Here is a 12,491-nt window from a genome sequence, read left to right on the forward strand (position 1 = left end):
AATTTGATAAGGAAACACAATTCCCATAATCAACTTCAGAGAGCGAATCACTTTTTGTCAGACTACATTTTCTCAGAATTCAGGATATAACAAGCCTAGTGATCCACAAGTTCTTAGATTTGCACAATCATGGCGGAAGAACTGGGCATTATTCACTCATCCAACCAACCAGTTGTTATTGACCAGGCGAGCAAAAGTAGCAGAGGAAGGACCTCTGGGAATCCTCTCCTCCATAAAAGCTGTGAGAACACGGACGCAAACTGTCAGAATCAACTTTTTTCAAAACTCTGGCTATAAATCAAAGGCTTAGAGTAATCCAAAGAGTGTTTTCTTTCAGAAAAACGGCTGAACTTCAGTAATAGTGAGCTTTGTGGCATTTTAGCTTGCCATTATTCCCATCTTACCATCCCAGCTTCCCAGGAGCCTTGAAAACTAAGAGCCTACCCTCATGATGAAAAACAGCCGCCTGACAGCCAATGGAGAAGAATGAGTTTGGAACTTCTTCAAAGCCCCATTCTCTAAGAACTGTCATTATTAGACCTGTCTTGTGGCTCCCTGGAAGACCCTACTTGCCAAGCTGCCTTATTTGACCGGACTCAAAGCTTGCCCAAGGCAAAGAGCCTTTTCCCTGGAAGTACTCCTCAAACACAATCAGAGGCAATTAGTTAACATTATAACGGTCTGAAGTGGTGGGTAATAGTTGGAGCAAGCACTGGATGTTACATGTGAATGATGAAGCACTAAATTCCACTCCCGAAACCAGTATTATACTATATACTAACTAATTAGTTTAAGTAAAAACTTGAGACAAATGAACAAAAACCAGTCAGATTCAGGAGCCCTGCTCTTAAATGCTATTGCTGCTCTTCCAATGACATACTAATATTTTTTAGGATTAAAAAAAATTTTTTTTTTTGGAGAGAGAGAGAGAACAGGGGAGAGGGGCAGAGGGAGGGAGGGAGGGAGGGAGAGAGGGAGAGAGAGAGAGACAGAGAGAGAGAGAGAGAGAGACAGAGAGAGAATCCCAAGCAGGCTCCATGCTTAATGTGGAGCTTGACTTGGGGCTTGATCCCACAACCCTGGGATTGTGACCTGAGCCAAAATCAAGAGTTAGATACTCCACTGACTAAGCCACCCAGGGGCCCCGACCCACTGATTTTTAAAAATCAAATAAACCCACAACTGTACAAAGAAGAAAGATAAAAGCAACACAAATTTCCCAACCAGGGCATGCAAAAAATGATGCATTTTGATTAATATCCTACTTGGATACCTTTCTATGTCTCTTTACGTTCATCAACGATTGTGAACATTTCACTCAATTAAAACAGTACATATAGTATACTGCCTTTTCACTAAAAATATGCCATGGACCTATTTACAAGTCAATAAATGTAGATTCATGCCATTAAAAAAAAAAACAATTGGGGCAAATAATAGGCTAACAAACAAGCTTAAAAGGAAAATCTGGGAAATGAGACATCTGTAGAGGCCTTTGAAAAGTTCCAACATATTCCTGAGCATCTAGATGGCCACACACATAAACAGGTCTGTACCCAGGAATACCAGAGTAGGTTCTGAACTCTCAGGTCTGGCTTACGTTGAGGATATACACACGCAGGAAGTGAAGGCTAAGGAAGAGTTGAAAACTATCTGTCTGAGTGTTGAAGGCATGCCCCAATGCACACATAGGGGTCCCTCTGGTTCTCCTCTACCTAATAACTGGCAACTAATTTTGCCTTGAAAGGAACTTAAGGACACAAGCACACATATATAAACTATAATGTGAAAATAAATATGTATAAAATATAAAATATAAGAAAAGATATTCATTGTGAAAGTGTCTATAATAGGAAGATAATTAGAATCAATAAAGGATTAGTTAAATAAATTATAGTACATCTACATTTTTCAGACACCATGCAGCTATTAAAAAATAAAAGGATCGAGCACCTCGGTGGCTCAGTTGGTTAAGCATCCGACTATTCTGGCTCAGGTCATGACCTCATGGATTGTAAGATCAAGCCCCACATCAGGCTCTACACTGACAGCATGGAGCCTGCTTGGGATTCTATCTCCCTTACTTTCTGCCCTTCCCTCACTTGCTCTGTATCTCTCTCAAAATAAATAAAAATAAACTTAAAAACAATTTTTTTTAAGTAAAAGGCTGACCTACACTTACTGGCATGGGGAAAACTTTCCAAGACATATTACTCAGTTAAAAAAAAAAAAATCATGCTAGACAACAAAGTACATAGCATGATCCCTTTCTCTTAAAGTATAAGATGATCATATTTTTCCCTTTTATTTTCTTAGGGTCTCTTGATTTCTAACTGTATGCTTGATCTTTTCACTTGCCTCTATAAGACCCAGGTACTCTAGTTCTCTTCTGCCTAGTAACTGATAACTCATTTTCTCTTACAAAATATGTAAATATATACATTCATAAATGCATATAATAAAAGATGCTAAAGTCAACATTAACTTTAATATAGGAAGGATTAAAGAGGGTATTTTACATTTATATACTATTATATTGCTTGGATATTTTACTAAAAATAGTGTATTTGAGAATTAGGCATACTGTTTTAAGAGGAAGAAAAGAAATTTGGCACTTCTTGGTTGGTCTCAGAACATTTGACCATAAATAATAAATAAGGTCAAAATAGAAAACCAGAACTTGAAAAACAAAGGAATACATGATAGCTCAACTGTGGCTCGACAAGCAGGCAGTACTTAGGTACCCAAACACACTTACAAATCTAGTCAAGAAAAAGCTATAACCTGAAAACCAAGTAGACAAAGAGGAAACCCAGTGCTATAGGAGTTAATCAAAATGCCAAGTAGGAAGAAATTCAAAGAGGGAAAGCAAGCCAAGCATCACATCTATATTGCTAACTGATGCATACGGTAATGTATTAAATAACATTCACTACATTAATGAATAAACATTAAAGAGTTTTTCTTGCCTCTTGCTTCTTATCCAGGTATATAAAGATTATCACATTCATATATCCTTGATTCCAAGAAAATACAGGCTGGTTGACAGAAATATATAATCCCAAGGACAGATCATAGGAATTTGATCTTGCCTAATGGCAAAACCAAGGAACTGGTTTTTGTTTTGATTTGTTTTAACCCAAAGAACTGTTAAAATTAGGTCGCAAACCCTAGAGATCTCAGAATATTGGAAGCACTGTTTCTATCAGTAACATGAATATTTCTTCCAATCACTTTCTTTGCTATTTATAGGAGTGTAAACTAAAAGTTGTTAGGAGATCCATCAGTGTCGGAAATTTTTAGGGAGAAATACAAGCAGATTCCAAAGAGAGCAAAGAAAGTACTATTCACAATGGAGAAGAAAACAGATATGAGATTTCAAAGGGAAAAAAAGAAAAAAACACATGAACAAAGAAAGGCCTGGAAACAAGAATGAAATTGGCATGTATAGACATTTGTGTCTATAACTGGAGCATGGGGTTCTTGCCTGGAAAAGATTCTACCAAGAGGAAAGTGGCAAGAAAAATTATAAGGGGGTGAGGATGTCAAGCATAAGGGTTTGGACCACATTCATTTCATCACAGGAAAAGCATCTAAATTTTTGAGCAGGAGAATGATATGACAAAAATCGTGTGTTAAGAAAATCTAGCAGTTGCATGCAGGAATAAGTGGAGATTATGGATAGAAAATTAGGATACTCATTGGGGTGGACAGGTTTTTAGTGCCTTTTATGAAATAACTCGTGTCTAATTTTTCTCAACCTAGGCTACAGGGGAAAAAACTATGTAAGAGATCTGAAAAAAACATAAATTCATATAACCATCCCACCCTAAAATCAGTGACAATCAAAATCATTCTTTTCTGCAATTTTGAAGAATCGTTTTTTTTTTTACCTGGATCCTGGGAGACCAAATAACAAACATCATTCACAGTCTTAAGGAAATCTGAAAAATCCAGCATTCCATTAACTATAATAATGGTTCAGAAACAGAAGGAAAAAAACTGCATTAGCAAACTCATTAAGAACATAAGATAAAAATGCAAACTAAAAATGTGAATAGAATTAACTGATAGTCTAGAGGAGCATTAACATTAAATATAGAATGTAAAAAGAAAACCTATCATAAAAACATAATTACACATTTTAATTATATAGTAAATAGTGCCCAGCAATAATCAAAATGATATAGATTAGAATTTAAGATACTGCAATATTCTTTACTCAAAGCTCTAATTTTTATACTTGTCATTAGGTGCAAAAAAATCATGCAATTTGTCAATTTTACATATATAATGGTTTTACCTGAAAAGAATAGGACTGATTTCATCGTGTTCTAGCTAAGACCCTCTATACCAGTGGTTTTAGGGGAGATTACAGATCCAGATGAGACTCTAATGAAAGCTTTGCCTCAAATCATTCCATCTCCTTCTCTCCTCTCCTCCTTTCCTCTCTCTCTCTCTCTCTCTCTCTCTCTCTCTCTCTCATTACACACACACACACACAAAATGCATTAAACAAATGCACAAAATATTGCACAATATTAAAATCTTCATCCAAAAAATCATCTCATTTATCACGCAAAAAGTAATGCCTATTTATTAAAAGAAAGAAAGAAATCTAAATTGTACAAATGAAAATTTCAGTAAGAAATTATTGCTTGGTTTGAGTGAGAAGTTGAAATTATGGAGCTTTTTTTTCTGCATGTTAATGCACAGGTCATCTCTGATGAGCAGCTAGAGCTGAAAATCCAGATTTACAAAGTGTGACAAAACACAGAATCAGGATTCTTCTGCCTCATTTTCTAGACAAGCATAGATCTGTGTCAAGCAACATCTTAATTTTTCAAGACTCTTCAAGTTAAATAACTCTAATGTCATTTTCCTCTTCATATAGTAAATGAGGCCAATTTTGAAAGGGTTTATCTGTGTTTGGAAGAAACTTATTATAAATTTACATTTTAAATTAATGTAATCTGAACAAAGTAACTTATAAAAGAACATTTCAGTGCTTCTGGTGGTCTGCAGGCTTCTACGTTCAGAGAAATTGACAAGGCTTAGTTGTTCTCATTTCTAAACCACAGAAACACTTTCTGGATTGGAAAATTTGTCAAGTTGTCTACCTCAAAAATTTTTTTTCAGTGTAATAACTTGAGAGTGGTTTCTCCTTTCCTTCAAAGAAACAATGAAACATTTGTGCAAATTTCAATCAATTATTTTGATTTGTTTTCTGACTTCTATGTGATTTAGGTTTAAACAAAAACCTTATAGATAAAACATCAAGAGCACAATCCATACAAGAAATAGTTGTAGACTAGACTTCTTCAGAAGTATGAACTTAAGTTGAAAGATATTCTTCAAAAATTGGGGTGGCTGGGTGGCTCAGCTGGTTAAATTCCGACTCTTGATTTTGGCTCAGGTCATGATCTCACAGTTGGTGAGTTCAAGCCCCGCATAGGGCTCTGTGCTGACAGGGCAGAGCCTGCTTGGGATTCTCTTTCCTCTCTATTCCTCCCTTGCCTGTGCTCTCTCTCACATATCCAGTAAAGGACTCGTATTCAGAATATATACATTCAAAATGCAATAGTAGGAACACAAACACATTTTCAATGGGCATAAGATATACAGGTAGCAAAAAAAGCACATGAAGATATATTCAAAATCATTTGATCATTCAGGAAATGTAAATTAAAACCACAACGAGAAAACACCATACATCTATTAGAATGACAATTTTTAAAGGCTCACCAATTCCAGGATTGACAAGGATGAGAAGCATCTGAAACTGTCATAAATTGTTCATAACAATGTAAAATAATTCAGCTGCTTTGCAAGCACAGTTTAGCAGTTTCTAAAAAATTCAAATATACCTACCATATGACCCAGTCATCCTACCATCAGGTATTTACCCAAGATAAGTGAAAGTATATGACTACACAAAGACACATAAATGAATGTTTACACCAGCTTTATTTGTAATAGCCAAAAACTAGAAGCAATCCAAACATCATCAATTAATGAATGGATGAACAAATCATGGTACATCCATAAGAGAGAACGCTGCTTAGCAATAAAAAGAAATAAACCTGATATGTACCAAAGCATAGATGAATCTCAGTATAATTAAGCTGAGTGAAAGAAATCAAACTAAAAAAATGAGTACTTACTGCATGATATCATTTATATAAAGTTCTAGAAAATACAAACAATCTGTAGTGACAGAAGCAGGTTAGTGTTTGCTTGGGAAGTAGTGAGGGGGGGTTGTGGAAAGAGAATGGGGGCTTACAAAGGGGTATAATGGGATTGAGTTTTCACAAGTATATACATATGTAGAAATTTTCAAATTGTATACTTTAAATATGTCAAGTATATACCTCAATAAAACTATAAAATATGCAGATAATTTAAAATCCATTGGAATAGCCAATTCCAAAAACAGTACAGAGGTTTTGTCTAAAAATTAAAAACAGAACTATCATATCATCCAGCAAGCTCACTTTTGGATATATACCCAAAGGAAATAAAAGCACTGTCTCAAAGAGCTATGTGCACTTCAAACATTGCAGCATTATGCACAATAGCCAAGAAATGGAAACAGCCTAAATGCTCACCAACAGATGAATAAAGAAAATGTAACCTCTATGTATATGACATATTCTGGAGGGTGGAGGGAATGGGCAGATGTTTGTCAAAGGATACAAACTTTAGGTATAAGATGAACAAGTTCTGGGAATCTGATGTACAGCATGGTGACTATAGTTAATAATACTATATTGTATCTTTGAAATTTGCTGAGAGACTATATCCTAAGAGAGTAGTGTTCTCATCACACACAAAAAAGGTAACTATGTGAGGTGATGGAGATGTTCTTTACTTGATAGCTGGTAATCATTTCACAATGTATATGTATATCAAATCATTATGTTGTACACTTTAAATATATGCAATTTATATTTGTCAATTATATCTCAATAAAGCTGGACAAGATAACATGACTTGACATAAACCATGTTCCTATAGGTATATGCATATCCTATGACCCAGCTTCTTCATTTCTAGAAATCTATCCTATAAAAATATTTACACAAATGTGCAAGAATTGATGAACAAGGATGCTCTTTATAGCATTATTTGTAATAGCAAAAATTTTAGAGGTAACTTCACCATTAATCAATATGAGACCAATTAAAATGTATATAACAAATATCCAGGAAAAATACCTACCAAATTATTAAGTGTGTACTATGAAGAATTGTAGGGAAAGATTGAGGTGAAGAGATAATTTTCGTTTTGTAATTTGTAAACTTCTTTAAGCTAAAAATACTAACTTAAAACAAAAAAACCTTTATATTCAGTTATTAAACTTTTTCTTGTATTTGCAATTTTTACCAAGATCTTCAATATAGGTCTACATTTTTTCAATGTAAAAATTAAGGAATAAAAATTTAAACTAACATATGTTATCTAAAATTGTTTGTATGGACACTAATAATGAAGCAGCAGAAAGCGAAATTAAGAAAACAATCCCATGTACAATGGCACCAAAAATAATAAAATACCAAGAATAAACTTAAGCAAGGAGGTGAAAGATCTGTACTCAGAAAACTATAAAACATTGATGAAAGAATGTGAAGATAACACAAACAAATGGAAAGACATTCCGGGCTCACGAATTAGAAGAATATTGTTAAAATATCCATACTACCCAAAGCAATCTACAAATGTAATGCAATCCCTATCAAAATACCAACAGCATTTCACAGAACTAGAACTAACAATCCTAAAATTTGTATGGAAACAGAAATGACTCCAAATAGCCAAAACAACCTTCAAAAATAAAAAGAAAGCTGGAGGTATCATAATTCCAGATTTCAAGTTATATTACAAAGCAGTAGTAATCAAACCAGTGTGGTACTGGCACAAAAATAGACACATAGATCAATGGAACAGAATAGAAAACACAGAAGGAAACATACAGTTAAATGGCCAATTAATCTTCAACAAAGGAGACAAGAATATGCATTTGGAAAAGAGAGTCCCTTCAACAAACGGTGTTGGGAAAACTGGACAGCAACATGCAACAGAATGAAACTGGACCACTTTCTTACACTATACACAAAAGTTCAAAATGGACTAAGAACTTAAATGTTAGACCTAAAACCATAAAAATCCTAATAGAGAGCAGAGGCAGTAATTTCTCTGACATCAGCCATAGCAACATCTTTTTAGATACATCTCCTGAGGCAAGGGAAACAAAAGTAAAAATAAACTACTGGGATTACCACAGAATAAAAAGCTTTGGTACAGCAAAGGAAACAACCAATAAAACTAAACAATAACCTACTGAATGGGATAAGATGTTTGCAAATGACATACCCAATAAAGGGTTAGTATCCAAAATATATAAAGAACCTATATAATTCAACACCAGAAAAACAAATAATCCATTTTAAATGGGCAGAAGACAGGAACAGACATTTCTTCAAAGAAGACCTACATATGGCCAACAGACACATGAAAAGGTGTTCAACATCACTCATCATCAGGGAAATGCAAATCAAAACCACAATGAGATATCACCTCACACCTATCAAAGTGGCTAAATTTAAAAACACAAGAAAAAACAAGTGTTAGCAATGATGTAGAAAAAAAAAAGGAACCCTTGTGCATTGTTGGTGGGAATGCAAACTGGTGTAGCCACTGTGGAATACAGTATGGAGATTCCTCAAAAAATGAAAACTACCATATGATCCAGTAATCGCACCTCTGGGAATTTACCCAAAGAATACATAAACATTAATTCATAGGTATATAGGCATCCCTATGTTTATTGCAGCATTACTTAAAATAGCCAAATTATGGGAGCAGTCCAAATGTCCATCGATAGATGAATGAAGATGTGGTGTGTGTGTGTGTGTGTGTGTGTATATATATATATACACACACACACACACACACACACATACAATGGAATATTATTCAGCCATAAAAGGAATTAAATCTTGCCATTTGCAAAAACATGGATGGAGCTAGGGAGTATAATGCTGAGTGAAATAAGCCAGTCAGAGAAACACAAATACCATATGATTTTACTCACATGTAGAATTTATGAAACAAAACAAATGAACAAAGTGGTGGGGGGCGGGGGTGGGGAACAGGACAAACCAACAAACATACTCTTAACTATAGAGAACAAACTGGGGGTTACCAGAGGGAAAGTGGATGAGGGGATGGATGAAATAGGTGAAGGGGATGAAAAGTATACTTATCTTGATGAGCACTGTGTAATATAGGGAATTGCTGAATCACTATATTGTACACCTGAAACTAATACAACACTGTATGCTAACTAACTGGAATTAAAATAAAATAAAAACAAATAAAGTAAAATAGGTTGTATGGCTTTGGAGTAGACTTTTATCTTTCTGTCCCTCAGTTTCCCCAACGGTAAATCCAGGTAATTGGAAGAAACTCCATCTGAAGTCTTGAAATCTAAAGTTCTAAAGATTTATTGCTTTGAATTTCTTTTTTTTTTTTTTTAATTTTTTTTTTCAACGTTTTTTATTTATTTTGGGGACAGAGAGAGACAGAGCATGAACGGGGGAGGGGCAGAGAGAGAGGGAGACACAGAATCGGAAACAGGCTCCAGGCTCCGAGCCATCAGTCCAGAGCCTGACGCAGGGCTCGAACTCACAGACCGCGAGATCGTGACCTGGCTGAAGTCGGACGCTCAACCGACTGCGCCACCCAGGTGCCCCTGAATTTCTAATAACAGTATTACTTAAAAGCCTTAAAATGTTCACATCCTTTGACCTAGCAATTTCAATTTTAGTAACCTATCTTTTGCCTGATGAGATAGAGAAAAAACCCAGCTTATAACAGCAAAAATATTAGAAATAACATATTTATTTAGATTATTTGTTATATAGCTTATTTTTCAAAACAATTTGTTTTTGTGCTTTGATCTGTTCCACAGAATAATTCACAGCTGCCAAAAGCCAAGCTCTCCAACCAGCCTGATGGCAGGGCCCGGGCGGTGGACGGATCGGGACTGCATGGCGGCGCACCGACAGCGAAGCTTCTCGTACTCCTGCTTTTATGTAATTTGGCCTTAGCATTGGTCAGGGAAGCCCCCCTACCAATGAAAGTACCTGGGGATTTGTCGGTTGGGGAATTGCCCATGACAGGCCCCCTGGGAAAAGGACCACGGGGGAAAGAAATAAGATTCCGCAGGGAAATTATGCGGGCCTATATCCAGCCCTTGCCACCCCCTGTAAAGACTCCCCTACCTAAAGGAAGGATAGCCCCATATATTTCCCAGCCAGGGAGGGGGACAAATGGATTTGAAATCCCCACCCTGGCAACAAAGGAATGTATCTATGGATACAAATTACTCCAACCCTAGGCCCACTTGGCCCCCAGGAGGCATTCCAGATGATAACTGGACCTGGTGGGTTAAGGTACAGAATGGTTCATTAGTTCCTAGGTATACACTGTCTCCCTGGGAGCGCATAAGGCGTGGGTTCCCAGGGCCGTCTTGGCTCCCTCCTGGCACCCCGGACCAAAGCGAATAACTTTTGTTCCTTATACGCAAATGGTTCAAAGAAACAATTAAGAAGTCATGTCCCTGTAAATGTTCCACTTGAGGTGTTGAGAGATAGATGACCTTTCATGAAAATAGCAAAGCAAATGCTTTATAGACTATAAATAAACATAGATACATAATGAAAATAATATGAAGAAATTAATCAATTTCTTGTAACGTTACAAGAAAATAACCATGTTGTCCCTTAATGGGTGATTACACAAAGGAACATTTTTAGAATTAGGTAAAGCCAAGAAACATAGATGACGCACGCTACAAGGAAATTGCTAACAAACATAATGCCACGGTTGCCGCAATAAAGCGGCCAGTCTAACACACTGTTGTTGTCCGTGTCCATTTGTTATTTTCGCCGACACCGTGAATCCTTCAGGAACCCCAGGACCTGCTGGGGCTGGACCCTGGCACACAGCCATTTAAAAAGGCAGTGTTGGGGTGCCTGGGTGGCTCAGTCGGTTAAGCGTCCAACCTCGGCTCAGGTCATGATCTTGCGGTTTGTGAGTTCGAGCCCCACGCCCGGGCTCTGTGCTGACAGCTCAGAGCCTGGAGCCTGCTTCTGCTTCTGTGTCTCCCACTCTCTCTGCCCCTCCCCCACTCATGCTCTGTCTCTCTCTCAAAAATGAATAAATGTTATTAAACATTTAAAAAGGCAGTGTGGATCTGTATTTATTTACATGGAAAGTTGCCTAACATATAAAGTTAATAGAAAAAGGTAACAAAATTGTATGCATGTGAGTCAACATATATTTTTTCTAATTATGTGTTTATGCATATGTATATACCACAGTTACACACATACACGCACACACATGCTTAGAAAAATCCTAGAAAAATATATGTAAAAATACCAAAGTTCAGCTCTGGGTAGTGGGATTACACATAAGTTTTATTTTCTCCTTTCTATTCTCCTATGCTTTCAGAGAATAAAGTTATTTCCACTTTGAATAATTATTTTAATAATAAATCTCCAAAAAATTATATGTCAAGAGAATTAACATATGGATAAATAAACATGTCAGAAAAAATAGAGTTGCTTTTTAGTCTTTCTAAAAGTTAGATTTATATTTATTATTTTATTTTTATACCCTCTGAAAGTTGTGCACAGTAGACACTCAAAAAATGTTGGGGTGACTCGGATAGATAGACGAATGCACGCTATTGTAACTTGTCAATTCCTGTTAGGTTGCTAAGTAACGTTCTATTGGTGGTCCATTTGACTCCTAGTATTCTCCATCTACAAATTTTTTATAATAACCAATCCACATCTTTTATTTGAGTAGCTTGATGCTTTTAACCTCAGAGTATTACTGTGTCATTGTGGGTATTAAGTTTATTTTATTTCTGACCAATCCTTCAACTTATCTATACCATTTTTATTCTAAACTTATCTCTCCTCCTTAATAAGCTTGGAATGATCTGTAAATGTAATCAGTTCTCTATTTATTATTTACTTCTTTAAGTATTGGACACTGACAACAAAAGAACAATTACTTTTCCAGAGGTTTTAAAATAAAATTATTAGGATTTTGATTTGCATTTTTTTGACTACTGAGGATGGAAAATATTTTTATATGATTATTGGCTACATATATTTTCTTTTATGTGATATTCTTATCCATGTGTCTTACTCACTTTTCTATTCCATTGTTTGTTACTAATTTGTATGAGTTCTTTACACATTCTGAAAACTAACCACTAGTCACTTCTGTGAATTGCAAATATTTCCAAGTTCATAACTTGTCTTTTTACTTTAAAGTGTCTTTTGATAAATAAAAGTTCTTAATTTTAACATAAATATATTAATCTGGTCTTTTATACTCAAACACTTTTGCCTTAAGAAATCTTCCCTATCGTATGCAAGTAGCAAAAATTAAAAGTCTAAAAATATCAG

The 12,491-nt window shown here is 35.6% G+C and overlaps 1 pseudogene; it reads right to left on the bottom strand.

Annotated features, from left to right (window-relative positions):
- LOC144615316 (EF-hand calcium-binding domain-containing protein 13-like) overlaps nt 1-12,491 on the bottom strand; it is a 98,920-nt pseudogene that overhangs the window by 66,673 nt on the left and 19,756 nt on the right.

This window comes from Panthera onca (assembly GCF_046562875.1).
Source record: "Panthera onca isolate mPanOnc1 chromosome E1 unlocalized genomic scaffold, mPanOnc1 haplotype 2 h2.Chr16_ul_11, whole genome shotgun sequence".
Classification (NCBI taxonomy): domain Eukaryota; kingdom Metazoa; phylum Chordata; class Mammalia; order Carnivora; family Felidae; genus Panthera; species Panthera onca.